We start from the raw sequence: 23,788 nt of genomic DNA on the forward strand, positions 1-23,788 counted from the left end.
CTTGATTTGGATTTGGGCAATGCTGAGTTTGGTGGTCCCTATGTAGACTTGCCCACAGCTGCATAGTATATGGTAGACTCCTACAGAGGTGAGATGATCCTTCTTGTCCTTTGCTGAATGTAGCATGTGTTGCATTTTCTTAGTGGGTCTGTAGATCATTTGTAGGTTGTGTTTCTTCATCAGCTTCCCTATGTGGTCAGCACAGCCTTAGACAACACTGTGTTCGCAAAATTCTTCATAGCTGAAATATGAAGAAATTCAAGAATGTAGATAGCTGAACAGACAGACAGCAAAGTATTTACCCATCTAGGCAGAGGGCTTTGGTGCCTGGATCTTCAAAAATCTTAAGTCTCTGTGCATTTAGTCACATTGGTGCTGCACAGATATCTCACTTGAGAAATACTTGATTTTTAACTATTAAATAGAACATAAATACATTCTCTAAAAGCACCCGGTTTCTCCTGATCTTGGAAGTTAAACAGGTCAGCCTTGGCTAGTACTTGGATGGGAGACCTCCGGTCAATACCAGCTGCGATATTTCAGAGGAAGGAACTGGAAAACCCCTGAGTATTCCTTGCTTTTAAAAAAAAACTGTTAAATGCATAGGGTCACCATAAGTTGACAGGCAACTTAAAGGCTCATGCGCGCACTCTGTAATGCTTGGAAAAAGAGAACATATGGTAACTTTAGATAAGACTATATGTCCTATGTAGTTTCATGATTCCTCTTTATATTTACTGTATTTGCATTCCTCTCTTTTGGTCATTCTCTGACAGCCAGGCACAGACATATATTGGCTGCAATCCAGCGTCTCCCAGCATAGCATAAATGTCTGCATGCGGAATATGCTGCACCAGCATTACACAACCCCCATGCAGAATGGCAACATTGTGTGACACGTGCTAGTGATTGAGTGGTGTTGTGCAATGTACAATGAGAAAAGCACAACCACAAGGTGTAATGTGTAGCCACAATGCAAAATACTCAACTGACACATGAAATTCCACTTCCACCATTGTCAGGAGAATATGTTTATTGCATGACGGTAATTAATCCACCCCACGCAGGCATGTAGCAGGGGGGGGGGGGGCTTTAGGGGCTTCACCCCCCCCCCAAATTCTCATGGTGGTTCGCGAAAAGGCTCTTTCACGCAGCCCTATATCCCAGCCCTATAACCCAAACTGGGTTATCTGAGTCTACACTCAGATAATGTGGGATTTTCTGTCTTGATATTCTGGGATATAGGACTGTGTGGAAGGGCTCTATGTTACCTGGAGGCAGACTTTCCCCCTGACACACTTTGCTCCCCTGTTCTCCACAGATGCCATCAAAAGAGGAGCTTGTAGCTTCCAGCTAGAAAGCAAGGGTGCTGCCCATTCCTTTGCCTGGCACCTGTGTCCCAGGGCATGGGTCCAGGCAAAGTAGGGAAGGTGGCACGGTGCCACTGCAACAGATGGGCATGAGCGCAGGCAGTCTGGGCCCCCGTGCTTGCATCGGTGGAGGGTGTTGACTGTTTAGGGCAAACATCTCCCAGCTGAGAATGGCGAAGCAGCTGTTGGCCTCAAGTTTATGTACCTATAATTAAGGGCGATACAATTTCTAATCCTGCTCAGTTTGAGCCAGATTAATTGGCAAGCTATAAATAGCTCCCAATGACCCTATAAGGGATGTTTTGCATGTGTGCGTGTGTGGTATTAAGGCAACAGAACTATCTGAAGGAACTCTCTCCATTTGATACAACCTCTTTATTCATACATGGTTTGGTACCTTGGAGCGTCTTTCTGCTGCCACTGTCTACCACTGAAGAACTTCACAGCTACAAGGCTTGGTCTTAATAGTCAGATGGGCACTTGCTAGTGCGAATATTTGCTTTTTTATTTTGAACTAGCCATCCTCTGCCATGTGTTGCTGTGGCCCAGCCTGTGTTTTGTGTGTGTATGTGTGTGTGTATATTTGTGTATATATATGTGTGTTTTCATATATAAATAGTTTTGCACATGTGTTGTAATGTAGTTTTTTTGGCTTTTTAAGTCTCTTCTACTGTGTTTTTCAGTGTTTTCATGAGTGATGGTCACTTGTTGGCTTGATATGTGTATTGTGTCCAAATTTGGTATCAATTCATCCAGTGGTTTTTGAGTTATGCTAATCCCACAAACAAACAAACATTACATTTTTATTTATATAGATGGCAACTCCCAGCGTCCCCCAACTTTTTGACTGGTTAGGCTAGGCTGATTCTGGGAGTGGCCAACGCCCATTCCTAACTCTCCCAAGCTCTCCATCCACTAGTGAGATTGCTGTGCCAGCAGCACCAGCAGGAAGAGCAAGCTGCAGCAACTCTCTATTAGGACAGGCAACCTGCATCACTGCCATCTCATGCACTACTATAATAAAGTCAGTGTGGACTGCAAATGCACTTGACCACCATTATCTAGCACTTCCAATTGCATCAGATGGCACTGATTCAGCCCTGCAGAATTCAAAACAATCTGGACAGATTAGAGATATGGGACAAAAACTAACAAAATGAAGTTGAACAGGGACAAATACAAGATACTCCACTTAGGCAGAAAAAATGAAATGCCAAGATACAGAATGGAGGATGATGCCTGGCTCGAGAGCAGTAGGTGTGAAAAAGATCTTGGAGTCCTGGTGGACAACGTTAAATATGAGCCAACAATGTCATGCGGCGGCAAAAAAAGCCAATGGGATTTTAGCCTGCATAAATAGGATTATAGTTAGTCATGCTACCCCTCTATTCTGCCTTGGTCAGACCACACCTGGAATCACACTGTGTCCAATTCTGGGCACAGCAATTGAAGGGAGATGTTGACAAGCTGGAATGTGTCCAGAGGAGGGCAACTCAAATGATCAAGAGTGTGTAGAACAAGCCCTATGAGAAGAGGCTTAAAAGAGCTAAGCATGTTTAGCCTTCAGAAGAGAAGGCTGAGAGGAGACATGATGGACATGTATAAATATGTGAGGGGAAGCCATAGGAAGGAGGGAGCAAGCTTGTTTTCTGCTGCCCTGGAGACTAGGATGCGGAACAATGGCTTCAAACAACAGGAAAGGAGATTCCACCTGAACATTAGGAAGAACTTCCTGCCTGTGAGAGCTATTCAGCAGTGGAACTCTCTGCCCCGGAGTGTGGTGGAGGCTCCTTCTTTGGAGACTTTGAAACAGAGGCTGGATGGCCATCTGTCAAGAGTGCTTTGAATGCGATTTTCCTGCTTCTTGGCAGAGGGTTGGACTGGATGGCCCAGGAGGTCTCTTCCAACTCAATGATTCTATAATTATATGAATGGCTCTAGATCGCACACACATCTTAGTTATAGAAAGTTCCTCCTGATGTTAGACTTGCATCAGGGGGACCTGGGTTCATATCCTAACCTTGAAAATGTTGCAACAGAACCCTAAAACTCAACTTTTTTGTTTCTTTCTGTATGCCATTTGAGAAATGCCCCTTTTCTTTTCAAAGATACCAATGTTGAACTATCCTTCAATTGGTGGCAGAGGTCAACTGTTGTCCCATTCAGAAATCTGTCTAAGAATTAGTACTCATGGAAGTATACCAATTGAATGAGCACTCCTTTTCAAAGTCCAAGGGTGAACTGAGAGTCGAGGTGGGACTCATGTGACCTTCCAGAGGTTTCTGGATGAAAACTCCCAGTGTTCCTGTCTATTGGCTATGTGGGCGGCCTGCCCTTATTCTTTCCATGCCGTTTCTTCCCCTGGTAATGAATTTTCTCTTCAAGAAATAATGCACATGTACTTTATCAACTGACGTACACCTGTGTTAACATGAGCATGACACCTTAAACAGAAAATTAACCATGTGTCTCTCTAAACTCTACCTATCTAAAATTAATGTGTCAGAAATTCCATGAAAGCATCAATAATGTCACCTGAATATGAACTGAAGAGCTTTCCTAAAGTGATTTCTGCCCTTGATTGTATGTTTGCAGTGACTTCATTTCCAGAAAACGTGTTAAATCTCCAGAGGGCTTCAGCTTTTTGACTTGCCAGGCAATTCTAAATTGTTTTACGGAAACCAGAGAGCCTCAGAGCTTCCCTGTATCTGAAACTATTAACTGGATCACTATGTAGCTTTGGATACTGTGCCAAAATTAATATAGCTCTGCTTATTTTCCTCTGTTTTATCCATTCTCCTGTACATATTGGCAAAAGCAGAAAGGAGACATCTCATGCGGAGGGACTTTGATCTGCAGCGTGCCTCCCAAGGACTTCCAAAAGAAATAAAACAAAAGAGTTTGGAAAAACAGCTTTTCCTACACATTGGTGCAGAATGGAATTAATGGAAAGCAAAGGAAGATGTCATTTGGCAGTGTAGAACTTTACTGGTAGTCTAACTCTCAGAATCCATCAGTCAGTACAACAATGGACCATGCTGGCTAGGGGCCCCATGGCTGGAAAAGTTCATACCCTCCGACTGGGTACATTTGTTTGGAACAATCTCAATTAATCCTCTGTTGTCCCACTTTTTCAACTGCTTTAAAAAAAGTCTCAGTGCCTCTCACATCAATGGCTGCAAACTGATCTCTAAGTGCAAAAGTAATTTGTACTCAACACAGCAGAAGGAGGAGGAAAGGACAGAAGCTTCCCTTTCCTAGTAAGCTCAGGCAAAAGCAAACTGCTATATCCTCTCCTAGCTTCTTGATTCTTTGTCATCAATGACTTCTGATATCTTTACTGCTCTCTGATGTTGCTTAGTTTGCCAGTTTTGATCTGTGAAATATAGGAGTACAGAAAAGTTACTTATTTAGACAATAATTGCCTGAAGATCCCATGTTCTGAGCAAAGGGGTGCTGTCACACTACAAAATGGATCTCAAGCAGCCAGTTTTGCATTATATATACTGTACAGATTCATGTATATGTGTAGAAACCTTAGTCAAAATATTGGCCTTCAAAACCTGGAATGACTTATCCATATATCATTGCTAGTACTGTACCTTGACTCTTATAAAACAGGATCAGTACTTACTTTTCTGAGTAGCGTCATGAAAAACATGACTTATACATACATACATACATACATACATATATGAAAATCATTTTTAGTAATAGGAAGTAAGGGCATTTAAAGCTTCAGAGAGCTTCTGTTCAACTATTTTAAAGCTCCTTGCTTGAGCGATGATGGCATGATTGTCAGCATAGATCAAACTCTCTGTCCCTTCCAGCAGGGACTGATCATTTGTGTAAATGTTAAACATTGATGGAGCAAGCACACTCCCCTTAGGCAGGCCGTTCTTCTGTTTTCACCATCTGCTTCTCTGACCCTGGAACGCAACAAAAAAGCTCCTGTTTTGTAGTAGATTTCCTATGAAGCAGGTGAGATGGTAATCTTTATGATATACATTTTTTCTCAGGAGGAGATGATGATTTACATTCTCATAAGCTGCTCATTGGAGGAAAAGATATTAGAGGCAAAGATGAAGTACTCTGGCCACATAATGAGAAGACAGGAAAGCGTAGAGAAGACAATTATGCTGGGGGAAATGGAAGGAAAAAGGGAAGAGGGGACAACCAAGGGCAAGATGGATGGATGGTATCATTGAAGTGACTGGACTGACATTGAAGGAGCTGGGGGTGGTGACGGCCGACAGGGAGCTCTGGCATGGGCTGGTCCATGAGGTCATGAAGAGCCGGAAGCAACTGAACAAATGAACAACAACAACAAAGATGCTTACAGATCTATGTAATCTTCAAAACCTATGTGCTGAGTCAGGTTCAGCACTTGTGATGTGCAGCTTTTGCCTTTCCTAAAACTAGCTTAATGAGACATGCTGCATTATCACAGGATGTTTATGCCCTACACCACTGGAGAAATTATACTGCATCACCTGATATTTGTCGGGAAGTAGCAGCATGTAATGAAAAGCCCAAGGCATTGACATCTCCAGCCCATCCTCTGTTTGGATATTATATAGCATACCAATGGCTTAAATCAAGAAATAGTTTCCTAAGATCTCCAGAGATACTAGCAGGAACACCTCAGGAAGCAAGAGTCCAATAGCGGCAGGTTAAAACATGGAACCTCAATCAATGGCTGATAACCAGATGAGAAACTCCCCCCTGGGCACACAGAAGACTGAACGACTTGGAAGGCAATGAACAGACTGAGCTCTGGCACCACGAGATACAGAGCTAACCTTAAGAAATGGGGCTGCCAACATGCGAGTTTAGAGAAGAGCAAACCACAGACCACTTACTACAATGCCGTCTGAGCCCTGCCACATGCACAATGCAAGACCTTCTTATAGCAACACCGGAGGTCAAGTTTTTAACTTTGTTTGTGGTTTAAAAAAATAAATTATAACTGTATTCTCAATTTGTTTCTGACTAAATAAATAAATAAATAACTTCAGTAATAGCCTATTCCATTACGCCTTGACCCACACTGGGACATTTCCTATGGCTTTCTAGGAATGTTCTTTTTGTGCCCAGTATCCTGCGTAATGGTACCTGAGAAGCATGTATAGAGGCTGTGCTCCACCAACTACTTCACCTAAACAACAAAGCTGGTACACGAGCCAACACAGACTTAGCAAGATCAGCGAGGCTGAGCTATTTCATACAGTTTGTAAATGGCACTGTGGGCCATCACAGCCCTTTGAGATATATATATATATATATATATATATATATATATATATATATATATATCCGGCTCCCTTTCTTGCCAAATTAATATTGCACTGTGAGTGATCTGCAAGGTTAAATTGCTTTTAATTTTAGCTTAATTATGTGTAGAAGCACAAATAACTAACAGCATCGATCTGAACTTGGCACCAAAGGCTGCTTCCAAATGGCAAGGCGTATTAAGAGATCGAACTATTAAAGATGGATAATGAGCAAAATAATTATGTGTTTCCAAGCCGTAAAAGGTTAGACTTTAAAGTTGTCACAGTTCATAAGCAAAGGAAGATTTAATCCCAGTCTTAATAAAATATTTATACGATAATGCACTTTAATCAAAACAGCTGCAATTAATTTGAGGGCAGGGGATATATTGTCCTGGGTTCCCATCCAGGTTTTTCAAAGGAGGGTGATGAGAGAGAGAGAGAGAAACAGTTTTAGCAGGGCATATATTTTCTTACTCAATAATGGATGACTCCCAGTCACACACTTTTAAAGCGCAGCACAGTTTAGGTTAAATTAGCACAGCCAATTGTATATATTCCATTAGCTCGAGAATGTTTACAGCTATTTGGCACAGTAGCAATGTGTATTAGTTTGCACTGTCACAGTTACTACAGAGAGAGAAAATCAGGAGAGTACCTTAATCGCAGGTATGGGCAACTGCAAAGGACCCGGGGCACTTTATTTATTTACAACATTTCTACCCCGCCCTTCTCAACCCCTGAGGGGGAGCAACAATTTGATGCCGCAAATATATATCACAATATAACAACAATATAAAACCATAAATACACAATAGATTAAAATAATAACACAATCATATAGCCTTATTATAACAATCATACGGTTCAGTTCAATGTCCAAAGTGCCGTTATGCCTGCTAGCCAAAGGCCTGGTTCCAAAACCATGATTTCAATTTTTTCCTAAAGGAAAGGAGGGAGGATGGCGATCTAATCTCACTGGGGAGCAAGTTCCACAAGCTGGGGGTCACCACCAAGAAGGCCCTGTTGCTCATCCCCACCAGATGCCTCCCCGGTGAATATTAAACTACAAGGCAGAATCTGATCCAGACTCTTCCAGGTGCTCCAATAGGGGAGAAGACAGGAAGAAAAAGAATCTCATCCATTCCAGTAAACTCAGGCAAAAGCAAATTGCTTATAAGAAAAACTATTAGGTAAGAACTTCATCAGTAACTTACTCTCTTGACTACACTGGGCACCTCTGTCATAGTTTTCTTCAGTGGCGTGTCAGAGGCCATACAACATACAGCACTTAGAACAATTGTTTTTAAAGTCTGCAATTCCCGGAATCTCACTAGTTAGCATAACCATTGGCTATTTGGCTAGGTGAATGGGAACTAATAAACCACGTCTACATTTTGCAAACAAGACTGCATTTTCCACTGGACCATATCTGATTTCTTGGAAGATGCTGCCAGTGCCTTCTTTGCCCAAGGTCTATGGGAGAACCCACATTGCACAGTTATAGCAGTCAGATCCTACTTTGAGTGCCTTGATTACATCACATGGAATTCTGATTTCTACTTTGCTGAGGTGCATCGACTCCCCTGAACTACAGCTCCAGAGATCTGTGGCAGAGAAATCAAGGTACCTCACAAAGCTACAGATCCCAGGATTCCACAGAATATAGCCAGAATAATTGAAGCAGTATCAAAGTGCTGCAATGGTACAGTGCAGACATATCCGAGTTACTTTTTCTAAGTGCCACCTACATTTTTTTTCTCGCCTTGCTTTAGCTTGGACTCTTAAGAATTTGTACTTTCTGCCTGCATTAAAATTCATGGAAATTTGCATTGTCATGTGCATACTGTTACATAGATTAGGTAAATTATGCAAATAATTAACTACACAAAGTGACATTACTTTGCTCCACTGCTAAGCTCATTTCTGTATATTCAAATTGTGAAATGTGCAGAGCTTCAACCAAATTTCTCCCATAAGCCAATATTTTGTATACTTCATCGGTTGCTGAGGGAGGTGAAGATGGAAGATGCTAGATCCCTTATTTAAAATTAAGTCAGTTATGTTCTATTTCATTCTTCACTATTTTGAGGACAGAGCTTGAAAAACCTCCTTTTCAGAAGTTGTCATAATTGTTGTCATGTGCCTGCAAGTTGTTTCTAACTGACGGCAACCCTATGGTGAGCCTATCATGGGGTTTTCATGGCAAGATTTGTTCAAAGGAGGTAGCCTTTGCCTTCCTTTGAGGGTGAGAGAATGTGACTTGCACAAGGTCACCCAGTGGATTTCCATGGGTGAGTGTGGATTTCAAATATGTTCTCCAGAGTTGTAGTTAAACGCTCAAATGACTATACTCCCAATCCCCAACCAGCATTGCCAATGACTATGGATTCTGAAAGCTATAGTCGTCTGTAGAGCAGTGGTTACCAACCTTTTTTTTTATTTTGACCAGGGACCACTTTAACTGGGACCACTTTGACCAGGGATTAGTACCAACATGACTCTCCAACATTAGTACCAAAAGGGTTACAAATCAGTTTTTGGTCAACTTTAGATTTGGTTTGGATATCAGAAAATTTCATTGGATAGACCACATCACAGAACATATGCCATTCAATAGTCGCCATCTGCTCGCCCACAGAAAACCATATTTAATAATCTAGAGCTGATGTGGTAGTAGTGTGGGTTTGTGGGTTGTCGGCCTCTCCCCTCCCAACATCCCCTTGCCTCAGCATTATAAAAGGGTTTCGTGAGACCAATCACAATCACTGCCACATGGTTTTGAGTAGTAATGGTGAGGCCATGGACCATATTTTCGTTCTTGCAGACCACTGGAGGTCCACGGACCACAGGTTGGGAATCACTGCTGTAGAGAATGAATTTAGCCCATAACCACTCTAACACAGGAAACCCTTTAACTTGACTTTGCCAAACCATTTGATCAGTTTTCACCTACATTCCTGTCCAAATATCATATTCAGATAACAGTGTGAAATATGGATATGATTAATGCTCGCTTACCAATCAGTATGGCGCCAACTGTGTAAAAGAAAGGGCGTACTGAAGAGAAACCCACTTTGCCAAAAGCTTAAGAACTGGGAAGTCAGCAAGAGGTGGTTGGCCCATATTCAGGCCGCCTCTTTGTAAGGCTTGAAGCAGAACTGACCAGCAGATGGAGCACACTGACTACTTCCATGCAGGCAGCTCAGGAGACTGATCCAGGTAAGCAGAACTTGGGAATCCTCAGAAAGACTCAATCATTGTTTTAAGACAAGTAGAAGTAATAATTTAGCAAACAGGCAACTACACTGCTGGAGGGCGGATGTTTTAATTTCTATTTGTATTTCAATCATTATAATTATTAGCATGAGAACCTAACTGAAGATACAGTATGACTGAATAAGTTTCATTTATCCACGGTTCACTTGTTCAGTCAATGCCTACTGTAAAAGCTACACCCTCTTCTTGGAAACTCAGTCAATTTTCCTATTGAAAATAATAGGGTTTACTAACTGCAGTTCCATGTATCCATATGAAGCCAAGGAATTTATATCCTATATATTACGGGGTCATTCTGTAATTACTTATAAAAAAAAGAGACAAGAGGTAGCGCTGGGCCTGTGAGTTCTTCCAGCTTGATAGACCTTCTGGGGACTTAGTTCTTCATAAGTAGGCTTACATTTGTGGGAATAAGAATTGGACAATTCCATAATGTCTGGATCCAGTAAGGGATTTATGTTACGTTACTACTTAAAGGAATTGACAAAATGATCAATATACATTGATACTGATGCAAAATGAGATTGATACACATTGACCTTGTTGTGCATCTAGACACCAACTATAGAGTGCATTGGTAGAGAAACAACATCATTTTGATTATTTGGATTGGGCCAAATTTATAGGCCAATCTAAATGATCAAAGTGGTCAGGCAGGGCTGTATCTTAGCACCTACCCTGTTTAACATATTCCTAAATGGTTCCACAAGGATACCTTCCCAAATTGAGCACAGAAGAGTTCCCATCCTGCTTTATGCAGATGACACAGCCATCCTCTCCAGATCCAGACCAGCACTCCTACATCAACTCAAGGTATTCACAGATTACTGTGAAACAAATGAGCTAAATATCAATTTTAGCAAATCAAAAGTTCTTGTTTTTGATTGCAAACATAAAAAATACAAATGATCTACTGGAAAATCTCTCTAAGAGCAGGTAAAAAGATTCCAGTACCTGGAGCTCACCTTCCACCTTCAGCCCTTCCCGAAATTCTGATGGTGGTTCACGAGAAGGCCTTACTGGTACATTATTTAAACTGTTATGTTTATTCATATCATGATCTGATCACCATGCTCAATATATTCCATATACATGGGGGTATTGGGGTAACGATACAAAAGGTTTGCTAAGGTAGACCCTCTTTCACTCAGACTCAACCCCCTCCCCAAATCAAACTCAGCTCCCCCCGAAACAAAATCCTGGCTACGGCCCTGACCAATGGTAGAGCACATTGAGCATTGGGGCACTTGTTGGTGTCTTGTTATGTATCTTCACAATTCACTAATAGGGTTTCCTAGCACGTCTGCTATATAGCTGAGTGTACATAAAGTTCTGTAACATAGACCATAATAAAGGATTCTGACCTATATTTATAGCCTGTTTTACATCCAGTAGCTTTGAAGTTACGTGGTTCTTTGTCTTATTTTATATTCAGAAAAGACCTATCAGGAAAGATGGGCTGAAAGCATTTGATAGGCTGAAAGTAACCAGCTCATGGGGAGAAAGAGCCTGCCTCTCTCAAGCCACAGTTCAACAGTCTTTCTATTACATGACACTTCTTCTCACATGACCATAAAAAAGCATTCTGAAGCGATTTGATCTTGCTCTCCGTAACAGATTTTCCACAGTAAGAAAAACAGAAGAAGTGACTTAAGGTTACAAAAACCTGTTTTGTTATGGGTATAATAGTACCCTGTACTAGCAGGGTCTTGAATATGGAGGTTTCTGCCAGCATTTTAGCAAGGGCTGACAATGATTCACATACCACCCCCACTGTGACAACACTTGCTAAAAGTAATGTTCAGTTCACGGCACAAAGTGGAACAAAAATAAGATTTCTTCCCATCCTTTTCCTCCCATGTGGTTTGTCATTCCTGGAACTACATTTTCTCTATAAAGCCCCCCTTCCCCCAAATAAGCTGATTGTGCCCCAAACATTCCCAATCGTTTGGCACAATCTTCTCTCTATGTTGTTGTAGCCATTTGCCACCAATGTGACTACAAAGTGGAATCCATGACATGCGAGTGTGGAGAAGAGCAAACCACTGACCACCTGCTGCAATGCAACCTGAGCCCTGCTACATGCACAATGGAGGACCTCCTTGTGGCAACACCAGAAGCACTCCAAGTGGCCAGGTCTGGTCAAAGGACATTTAATCAACTACCAAGCTTGCAAACTTTGTGTTTTGTCTGTTTGTTTGTTTTGTTAAATATGTAATACAAATGTCTGGTTGCTCCTGACACGATAAATAAATACCAATGTGACTAACTTATCAAGACTCTATAGGCCCTTCCACACAATCATATAACCCAGAATATCAAGGCAGAAAATCCCACAATATCTCCTTTGAATCTGTTGTTATGAGTCCACACTGCCATATTTTCCAGTTCAGAGCAGATAATGTGGGATTTTGGAAGGAGCCTATGAAAGACATGCCTCCAGAATCCCTGTAAATAGCTCTGCTCACATCTTGAAAACTTGGGGCTGTAGTTCAATTGAATCAACCCACTTAGTGTGGCCTCCCTCTTTTCCGACTGCCTTCCGTAATATGTCCAAAGTATGACACTTGTGTGTTGTCGAAGGCTTCCATGGCTGAAATCACTGAGGAACCTCTGAGGATGCCTGCGAAATGTCAGGAGAGAATGCTTCTAGAACATGGCCATGTAGCCCAAAAAACCTACAACAACCCTCTGACACTTGTGTTTTGTTATCTTCATTTCTAGAGATAATTCAGGCCTGATTTCCTTTTTGACCCATTGTTTCATCTTTTCAGAAGTCCATGGCATCTGTAAAACTTTCCTCCTGCATTTCAAACAGGCTTTCTTCCAGTTACTCTTTCCTTCTTCACTGTCCAGATTTCATACCCCTTACATCAGTGGTTCTTAACCTGTGGGCCGCTGACCACCAGTGGGCCACAAGGATGAAAATCTGGTCCGTGAGCCTCCTTCTGCTTTATTTTATTTTATTTTATTTTTATTTCCGCTCCTTTTGCACCACCTACTACTCCTTCCCTGTTGCTGACCATGGCATATGTTCTGTATCATAAACTAGAACTGATGTGGTCTATCCAGTGCAATTTTCTGAATCAGAACCCCAAACTAAATCTGAAGTTGACCAAAAGCGGATTCGTAACCCTTTTGGTAGTAATATTGGAGAGTGGTCCCTGGTCAAAAAAAGATTGGGAACCACTGCCTTACATAGAAACTGGGGGGAAATGCCGCATAGATGTTCCTGAATTTAGTATTTAATAATATATCTTTGTCTTGACAGTCTTATCTAGTTCCTTCATAGCTGCCCTTCCAAGTCTTCTAAATCTCTCATACTGTGTCTATGCTTTTTTAGCACTTTATCGGCAAGTATTCCTTTCTACGGGGGAGGGGAGAGAAGAATTGCTGACTTGGCTCTTTCTCTTGGAGCTCAGATGAAAAGCTTTTCAATGAACCATCATTGATTGGAGCAACTTCTGTTGCCTTCGGTTTGGCCAGATGTTTCCTAATTAACTATCTGTCATGTTTTTTAAGAACAGACATTTCCTCTAAATGAAAAGTAGTGTATGTTTCTTGTCTTCCTTTTTTTTTTTTTTTTTTTGTGCCTGGGTGAAATAGGCCAAATGATTTCGCTCCAGCGCTGTTTCCTCCTCCCTTTCTTGCTTGAAGATGGAACTCGACATCAAAAGCTGGATCTTTTTTATTATTCAGTGCAACCTTTTCGGGCCAATTTTAACAAGTTCCAAATGGCCCATTTAAAAGTTTTAGTGTTTTAAAACTTTAGAGTGGCTGAGAAGAAATATCTGCTCAGAATGTTACAGAGGCCATCTTATTCAGAGACTCTCGGAGAAAAAGTTAATCATTTATTGATTTTATGTTTATTTCAAGGGTGGTTTTAGACAAAAATGGGCTCTCAGACACATAAAAACACATGACACAAAAGGAAAAGGATAGATAGGAGAGAGAAAACGAGCAAAATCAGTCCTTGGTTCATAGTTATTAATTGCTAGTTGAGAATTTAGACCTTTGGAACAACTGTGCCTCGTATCATACAACAGAAGGAATAACCTCATGTATATATTTTTATCTGAATGATAGTCCCAATCCAGTATTATTTATTCTTCTTTGACCAGACATCATTTGCACTGCTATGTCCCATTCTGCACACCATGCTGTCAGAAGCATATTATCAAAGAGGAAAAGGTCCAGAAGATGGTGATCAAGATGGTAAAAAGTCTAGCAACAAAACCTGATATTGTACAGCCCTTGTACCTGCAGGACCAGTACCTGCTGGTTCACCTACCTGGATGTAATAAAATATGTCCTTCTAGTGATATTCCTGGTCCTCCAGGCAGTGCTTCCACCAGAAGTTAAGAGTAGCCCTGGAGGACCATGCAATTGCTTAGAAAATATATGGATGTGAGGGCAATCTGGCTAGGCGGGTGTCCCCTCCCTCCCTCACCGCTCCATGTGTGTCCCTCCCGAAGCTGCACACTTGGTGAAAGAGGATGACGTCCCAGGTACAGAAGGCGTGTACCGAGGTCTCCAGTCTTCGGTCCCAGGCGTACGATAGCTGCACTCCCCTGCTAAAACCTCCAAACAAGCTTAGAAAATATACAACTTTTTAAGAATTTTCTAAGTCAGTGGTTCTCAACCTGTGGGTCCTCAGGTGTTTTGGCCTACAACTCCCAGAAATCCCAGCCATTTTACCAGCTGTCAGGATTTATGGGAGTTGAAGGCCAAAACATCTGGGGACCCACAGGTTGAGAACCGCTGTTCTAGGTCCTACAGGGCATCTATTGTAACTTCTATCAGAAGTCATTCATTTCAATATTGTCAACAGTTTCCTGTTTCCACAGTAAGTTCAGGAGCCTCATCCACATATATGGGGGTTTATAGTATAAGGAATATTGGTGGGAGTTGAGTATGTTTAGCCTGTAGAATTGAGGATTGATAGGTAATTTTAAAGCTATCTTTAAAGGCCTTCCATGCTAGAAGATGAACTGAGCTTGTTTCAAGACTCAACTGGATGGGTCCAAACTACATGAAAGGAAATTCTGTTAAAGAGTAGAGACTTGAGATCCCTTTGATAGTAAGACATGTTCAACAGTGAAATAGACCATGTCAGAATGCAATGGATTTTCCTTCATTGGGACTTTTTCAAAACATAGGCTGGATGGCCACTTCTCAGGGATGTTTTGTCTGTGGAGTGCTTCAGGGGCATGGGAGTTGGGCTCAACGTGCCTTGGTATTCCTACCAATTCTGTGAGTCTTGTGCCAATGAAGGTTTCTCTCCAGGGTTGGAGCCAGCTTCCAGTTATGATAGTGATAGAAGCAATTCACTAAGCTCTTGAGTGGGGTAGGATGGATATGAAAATGTGATTCCAATATGATACAGCCCCATTTAAAATGATTGTCTAAACAACAGCTGTTTCCATCATTCAATTTCTGAAGTCAACGATTCTGACACAGAGGATTCAGATGCCCTGGAATGTGCATCTCATGATGATAGTTGGAAGCCAAACCAATGAGAGACCTTTCTCCCCATCAGGAAGTGGCAGATTCAGAGGATGCTGAAGACTTGTCATCATCCTTTCCCGAATGGCAAAGAGATAGAGAGATATTTTGCCCAGCAGCAGTTAAACAGGAGATACTGATGAATTAGTCGCCTAGTGTTTGGGAGGCAGCTGACTATAAATCTCCTGGCAGGTTCTCAGAGCCTCTACCATCTGGTTGAATGTCAGCATGTGTGTATTCTCAACTGTGGACTAGTTATGCTGTGACAATTCTATTTACTCTTTGCTGGCTTCTTTTATCTGAATTTATAATAATCTAGATTTATTATAACAACTCCTAGACTGACTGATGACCACCCTCTTGTGTTGCTCATCATCTTGTTGGATACTCTGTGACTGACCTGGACTGAACTAACTACTCAACAGCTCCTATGTTCTAACCATCTGATGACTGCCACATTTGCCATAATTTTGTGTCACATTCCACTTGGCTCTTAAATGGATTTCTGAAGTAATCAAGAAGTGTAAAGTCTCTGTTTTTGTTAATGAGAACAGGGTGAAGCTGTTAATGTTTCTGGTTGTTTAAAACTAATAGATATCTTTGCTATTTTTTCTTCAGAAGACATTAAGTAAACATCTGCTTCTAGCCTTTGTCAAATGTAAGAACGACTTCACCAGTAGATCCATGACAAGTTAATTACAGAGATGATTGATCTCTAAAGGAAATGAATATTCAAATTCTCACCTCATCCCAGATTTCAGATAATGCACTTTAGTTCTGAAATCTGCTTCATTAAAAAAATAAGTAATTCCCCCAGTCAAAATTTCTTTTGAACATATCACTTTTCATAAGCTCTGTGGTAGCAAAGGAGAAAGAGGACCTATGGCCTTCCTGAGCTGCTATCATTTATCACCATTTGTTATGCTGGCAAGGATTTCAGGTGAATCAAGTCCAAAGTATCTGGAAAGCCAACGTTTCCCCACCATTATATAAAAACACTGATAGACATTAATGTGTATGAGGACAAAACGAAACCATGCCTGTTGCAATCTCAACTCACAACAGCTTCATGTCCCCAGCTGCACACACTTGGCCAGGGTGAAAAAGCAATTTCACAAGCTCCAGTATACCTATAGAAGTCAAGAGAGTTAGAGACAGGCAGCTGAGCTTCAATGGAGCCTTTCCTTATTGTCTTATCTGTCCCCCTGCTACTTAGCCTCTTGTTTGATATTCTCAGGTTTCACTTGGTTTCTCTAACTTCTTTCCTTCCTACAATTAGTGTCTAGTATCCTCTTGGTTATCTATATTGTCATAGGTACTTTGGGAGACATTGTACTTTTGGGGGAGGGGTCTCCACTACTTCCTTGTGCAAGATGTTTCTTCAGGCAAGTTTTCAATGACAATCAGGTGGTGCCAAGGTAATCTCCATTTTTTTCCAGACTATAATGTTGTATAGCTTCATATGACTGTAGTCCCTCCTCCACCTCTTGCACAACTTCATTAGTTTTTTAATTGGTATTTCCCTTAATAATGTTGCTATAACCAGCAGATGCTTAGCCCTAGTCCTTCACCATACAACTTCCCTAATAAAGAAATGCAGCCAGGAAACCAGAAGACATTTATTTCTTGGGAGGAAAGCAATGACAACCTCGATAAAATAGTGAAAACTAGAGACATCACACTGGCAACGAAGGTCCACCTAGTTAAAGCAATGGTATTCCCCATGAATGCAAGAGCTGAATCATAAGGAAGCTGAGTGAAGGAAGATAGACACTTTTGAACTGTGGCATTGGAGGGAAATTCTGAGAGTGCCTTGGACCACAAGAAGATCAAACCAGTCCATACTCGAGAAAATAAAGCCCGACTGCTCACTGGAGAGAAGGATATTAGACGCAAATATGAAGTACTTTGGCCACATCATGAAAAGATGAAAACTTGGTAAAGATAATGATGCTGGGGAAAATGGAAGGAAAAAGGAAGAGGGGCCATCCAAGGCCAAGATGGATGGATGGTATCCTTGAAGTGACTGGCTTGACTTTGAAGGAGCTAGGGGTGACGGACAGCCAACTGGGAGCTCTGGCATGGGCTGATGCATGAGGTCATGAAAAGTCAGAAGTGACTAAATGAATAAACAAAACAAACGTCACTTATGATAATACCGTATCTGACATAAAGTCCAAGGAAAATCTGTACAGAAGAAAATTTGGGTTGAATTGAAAGCACACATATATACTGATAGCTATATGTCCAGCAGAGAGCTAGTGTGGTGTAGTGGTTTGAGTAGTGGACTACAACTCTAGAGTATAGGGTTCAGGGTTCACTTGGAGGAGAGTTCTACAGATCACCACGGACCGCTAAAAGCAAGAACAAATGAATGGATCAAATCAGGTCTGAATTCCCACTAGCAGCCAAGACAGGTAATCTGAGACGGTTGTACTTTGGACATAACATGAGATGATGTCACCCAATAATGTTGGTTAAGCTGAGGACACTAGGTAAAGAAGAAGACTGCGCTACAGATGGATTGACTCAGTCAAGAAAGTTCTCAGCATAACAGTTGATAACCAGGGTTCTAGGAGATCTGTCTCAAATCTCTCAGCATAAATTGAAGTTGACTTAACAGAAAAAATGACAAGCAAGTAAAGTTTGATGTAGTAGTAGTAGTAAATTTTATTGATTAGTCCATAGGCCATATCACAATACCAAACCAAACAAAAAGGCTTGATAAAACTTGATTACACTCTATATAGTAAGTTAAATAAAACACTTATAAAAATACAGTAAATAAGCATGATAAAACCAAATATATACATCATTGGGTTGTTGTAGGTTTTTCATGTTTCTGTATCACCCCTACAACTTACCCCGAACAGCCCCACATATGTGGTTCTCAGACGTATTGCTTTGCTTAAGAATAGAGCTGTTTTATATGTTATTTTTGGGTCTTGGCCACACATAAAATATGTTGTTCTGATGTAGATTCCCAAAAAAATGTCCATTTGATATATGAGCCAATGTACAATTCTCTCACCTTTACAATCAATTTACAATCAAATAATATGTTTGCTATATCCTCAATTTCAGATGCTCTGCAGGCCTGATCTAGTAGTTCTTTGCAATTGATTGACAAGGACTTCTGACTTAGTTATTTAACAGCTACAGCAACAACAAAAGATCTCCCTTCCCATCAAATTATTTTACTGAAATGAAGAAAGTGTTGTTGTGTTTTGGGAAAATGATGAGTTGCATCCTTAAATTCCTGAAGGCAGAATCTGACTTCAAAGAAGAGAAGAAGAGCCCACAAGCTTGGCATCTGCCCATCTTTGTTATAAGGTATATAGGTGAAATGGTTTAAAACATTACATTTTGTACTTCCACTGGAAATGTTGTCAATTTCCAAAGGTGAGCAGAGATAATCCTTTTCTCAAAACCAAAGCAAAAATACTTTCCACAAATCTTGACATCCCTGTAATGTATTCTCAACTTTCTTTTTAACTAGCAAGCAATAGAAAACAAAGAAAAGGGGAAGGGGAGTGGGGAAACCCAGAGGAAAATTATTAAGAGAGGAAAACGTAGGCTAAAACAGGTAAGGTCTAATTTCTTCCTCAATAATTAGAATGTTCTTCACTCTGAACTAGATGAAATCATGAGGATGATAATGGTCCTTAATATATATGCAGTGCTTCACATACTTAATCTAGCTTTGATATTTACAACAACTTTCTAAGGTAGGTGCATATTATACTCCCCTCCTGTGTTCTGCAGATGTGTGGGTTCAAGTTAAATAGCTTAACTAAGGTCATCTAAGCAAAGCATAATGTGAACTAGGGACCTTTTTTGCAGCTTGGTCTTGACTAGCAACTATACATGAAACATAACACAAGTGCTCAACGGCTAAGCAACTTTTTTGTCTTTTTCTGTGTCCAGCTTGGGCCCTAATCCCCCCCCCCCCCGAAAATTTTCAGGTTAAAAAAAACCCTGGTTTACTCATGAATTTTAACTGGTTAACCAGATCCCTATGCTAAGTCCATGAGAAGCAAAAATTTAAGAGTCCCTCCAGAACTGCAAGCACTATCTCAAGCAAATATTGACAATTTATTCACACTGTCATTACTTGCAGCAATAGCTGATGTAGTGAAGCAACCAAGTTGGAGGTGGGGGGAGGGGTGTTGAATGCTCTCATTAAGGAGGCCAGACTTGGTGGAAGTGGTTGACAGGGGCGGAGCTGCAGGCTGCATTTTTTTGCTGCATTTGTTGACCGCCGTTCTCAGCCCTAGGCTCTGCCCCCTGCTGTGCTCTTTGCTTCAGCATGAGCTAGGAGGCAGGTTTCAACCCCCCCCCCCCAATTTTCAACCCTCCCCGATTTTTTTTCTGGCTATGGCCCTGCTTGACAGTAAGTCTAATTGTGTCCGCCTATTGGGGTGGTGGTGGTGGTGCTCATCTCCATTTCTAAGTTGAAGGCCTGGCATTGTCCGTAGACACCTCCAAGGCCATGTGGCCAGCATGAGTACATGGAGTACCACCTTCCTTCCAATGTCTTACCTATTGATCTACTCACATTTGCATGTTTTTGAACTGCTGGGTTGGCAGAAGCTGGGGCTAACAGTGGGAGCTCACCCAGCTCCCTGGATTCGAACCACTGACCTTTTGATCAGCGCATTCAGCAGCACAGCGGTTTAACCCATTGTGCCACAGGGGCCTACAACAGTGAAAATCATCTTGTTAGGATGGGTGGTGGCAGAGTGATTCTGAGCATTGTAATCCAAAAGTATAACTGTCCTTAGTTCTATATTTTTTTTAATTAAATGTATCACAGATCTTATTCTGCATTTAAAAAGCTGGGATGCCCACATTTGAGGAGCTGGGATGCCTGATCTTGTTCTTTTTCATCTTTGTTATCACCACCACCACCACCATCATTATCTTCATGACCTGTATCCCCGGCTCCATTTGGATTATCTTAATGTGGCTGGAGATACAATCCTTCAGCATCTTTAAATGCCCAGCTACGGAATGTATTGTATTTCTTTTATTTATCTAAGACGCCTATCATTCCCTTCCCTTAGGCACTTAAGCAATTAACCGAAAAATAAAACATCAGAAATGATTATCTTACTTGGCTTAATGTCAAGGAGACAGAGATGTGAAAATAACCACTGGGACAAACCAACTTACTCATAGGCTGCATATAACATCCCATTCCAAATCCAAGTTTTGTTATCTGAATCATATTGCTATTCCTGACTAGAGGAGAATGATTGAATCAGTAGAATTAACCCTCGCTACACCACAATTAATACAATTGATCTAATCTAAACAGGGTTAACCAATAAGAATCAAAGAATCTTAAGTTTTGGAACGGATCCCAAGGGCAATCCGTTTCAACACAGTGACTTGCTGGAATACACAAACAATGTTTCAAAGCAGTATTTTGAAGCAGAGGGGTGTTTTGAGCCAAAAGGAGGCATTTGGGGTTGATTTTTGCAGGGAGGGTGGGTAGGAATCCAAATAGTTGCTGTGGAGCCTACAAAGCGCACCCACCCCTGCTGTAAAACAAGCAGCAGACTGAAAAATGTTTTCAGCTCATCTCTGTCTATGAGAGTTCCCTGAAGATCACTGGAAAACATTCCAATTTGCTGAACCAAAATGCTTTCTGGAAAGGGCAGATGTTTGCTGTTAAAGTACAAGTATGCATCTTAGGGTTCTCTGACGCACACCATGAAAAGCCTGGGGCAAAGTGACCTAGACTATAACATAATGAGCTTATAGTGGAGAGCTAATAATACCCAACTCCCACTGTGTGCCCCTGTCAACACGCCGACAACATGGCTTGTCAACACCGTGACCATGTGTTGCCTCCTTTTAGCTGGACTCAAAATGACCCATGTGAGATAGGTCTGCTGAATGCGAGGATTTCATGGGGACAATGGTTTGGTATTTTGTGTGGTAAGTAAGCTACATTTATGGGAGCAAGCTTGTTTTCTGCTTCTCTGGAGACTAGGACGCGAAACAATGGCTTCAAACTACAAGAAAGGAGATTCCATCTGAACATGAGGAAGAACTCCCTGACTGTGAGAGCCGTTCAGCAGTGGAACTCTCTGCCCCGGAGTGTGGTAGAGGCTCCTTCTTTGGAAGCTTTTAAACAGAGGCTGGATGGCCATTTGTCAGGGGTGATTTGAATGCAATGTTCCTGCTTCTTGGCAGAATGGGATTGGACTGGATGGCCCATGAGGTCTCTTCCAACTCTTTGATTCTATGTTTCTATGATTCTATGGTGGTGTGGGTTGGGCCCTCAGTAGTATGAGTATGTTGTGCTTTTGTAGGTGCTCATCCTGCCATCTGGTTGTGTTCTTGCTAAAGAAGTCCCTTGCATGTGAACTCCAATAAAGTATCCCAGATTGAGCATGCGAGTAGGAATTCCAGAATTCAGACTCATTTCAAGTGCGTGTTATTTGGGGAGATATTAAAGTGGGGTTGTACTGCTCCATAGCAGGACTATGGAGTGGGACATTTGGAGGGCCTGATTGAGATAAGAGGCTCTGTCATGCCTCTTCTCTTAATCATCTTGAAGAAGACAAAAGACCATCCATGAATCCCAACTACCAGTGGCCTGGCTTTTGAGAAATAGAAGAAGAGCTCCATCATGCCCAGATCTGATAAAAGGTATTTCCTTCACCCCAATTGGCACAGGCCAGGCCTTAGTTTCCCACTGCCCTGGCCGTGGACGGAAAGAAGAAGAGGCAGGCACAGCTCCGTCATGTCCCAGTCCAGTAGAAAATCATGTCCTCTGTCCCAACTACCCTGTTCTTGGATGGAGAGGCAGTTTCTAATCTCCTCCCATACTGGAATTATTGACTGCTTCATCACATGAGGCTTTTTTGGCATCCTTGGACACTTCCCCACCAGTCCATCACACAATGTTGCTAGATTTCTGCCAGAGGCCCCGCCCACAAATGGAGTGGAAGTGTCCTTCCCTCCAAACATGGGATCCTGCCTGTGTTGTGTTGGATCCAATGGATCCACATCGTTTCAGTGATGTTTCTGAATGCCCAAAGCAACATTGTGATGAAATGGTGCGTGGGGTGACAGAGTCGCCCCTCATCCCTGCTGTTTCACCATCGAGGCTGGCAAAATGGCACAGGGAGGAGTCCCCCCAAGTCCTTTGACTGTAAACATGGAAGCTGGGAACTGTTAAATTAACAATTTGTGAGCTGCTTTGATAGCCTTTGAGGCTGACAAGCAGGATGTAAACACTCAAAACACATTAAATCAAAAGAAATAAATAATAATGTGTCAAAATAAAAATGGTCAGCATTCATGAATGAAACACATCATTATGTAATCTTCTTGGAAATTTGGCTCCAGAAAGCCATGCAACCTTATAATAGCTTCCACCTGCATTCCCTTTCCTTCCTTATGCGACTATAAGTATAGAGGGGGTAAAGATGGGTTGTAGCCATTGGATCACTTTCCCATTTACCTGCACAGAGTCTAAAGTGTGAATATGCACTCATTCACATTATCCCAATACCAAAAAATATAGCAGGTAAGAGTCCTGGGAACATGAGTCCAGTGCAATGCCCCCAATATATGATCCCAATATATACCCTAGGTCAGCTGTGGGCAAATTATGGCACATGTGGCTCACTCTTGTTCCTTCAATGCACCCAACTTAGTGCCCCAATGTTTTTATATTTCTCTAAAAGTTAACTAAGAAAGTAATTGGTAGGTCACTTCCAGTTTTGAAAAAAGGTCCCCATGGCCTCATATCCCCCAACATTTCACAGATGAAAATTGTGATACATGTGGCCAAGCAATGCCAGAGTGTGGCCAAGATGGCAGAAGGAAGAGAGGCTGCTGCAGTTGGCTTTTGCCTGAGCCTATTGGAAAGGGTAAGATTCGGTTCTCTCCTTTCCCCCCTGCTAGGTTGATTGAATGCAAACTTCTTTTGCATTTTGAACTCAGTTTGAAGCAATTCTGTTAAGATGAGGACAAAGGGGCAAAGTAGGAGGAAGAGAGAAAAAACTTGAAAATTTGAAAAGCTGTTGAGGCTCAATTAGGATTCTCATTGCCTAATCAGGACAGCTGAGGCTTTAGGGACTTAGCCAGTTTAGATGTTTAGCAGAAATTTGTTGTTAAAACAGGAGAATTACAATGGAATGAGCAATTGAATGTCCCAGAATTGAAGTCTGGCTCTTTCAGAACCTTTTGGTGGGAATAAACTGGCATATTGTGGTCAGAAAGATGGGCATAGTTCTCTGAGATCCCAAGGTAGATGTAGAAGTGGAGGTGGCCCATCCCACCTTATGTGAACATCTGAACAAGGCTTATGAGTACTAAAAAGACCAAATGTTTTGACAA

The sequence above is a fragment of the Anolis sagrei genome, chromosome 4 (assembly GCF_037176765.1).
Source record: "Anolis sagrei isolate rAnoSag1 chromosome 4, rAnoSag1.mat, whole genome shotgun sequence".
Lineage (NCBI taxonomy): Eukaryota > Metazoa > Chordata > Lepidosauria > Squamata > Dactyloidae > Anolis > Anolis sagrei.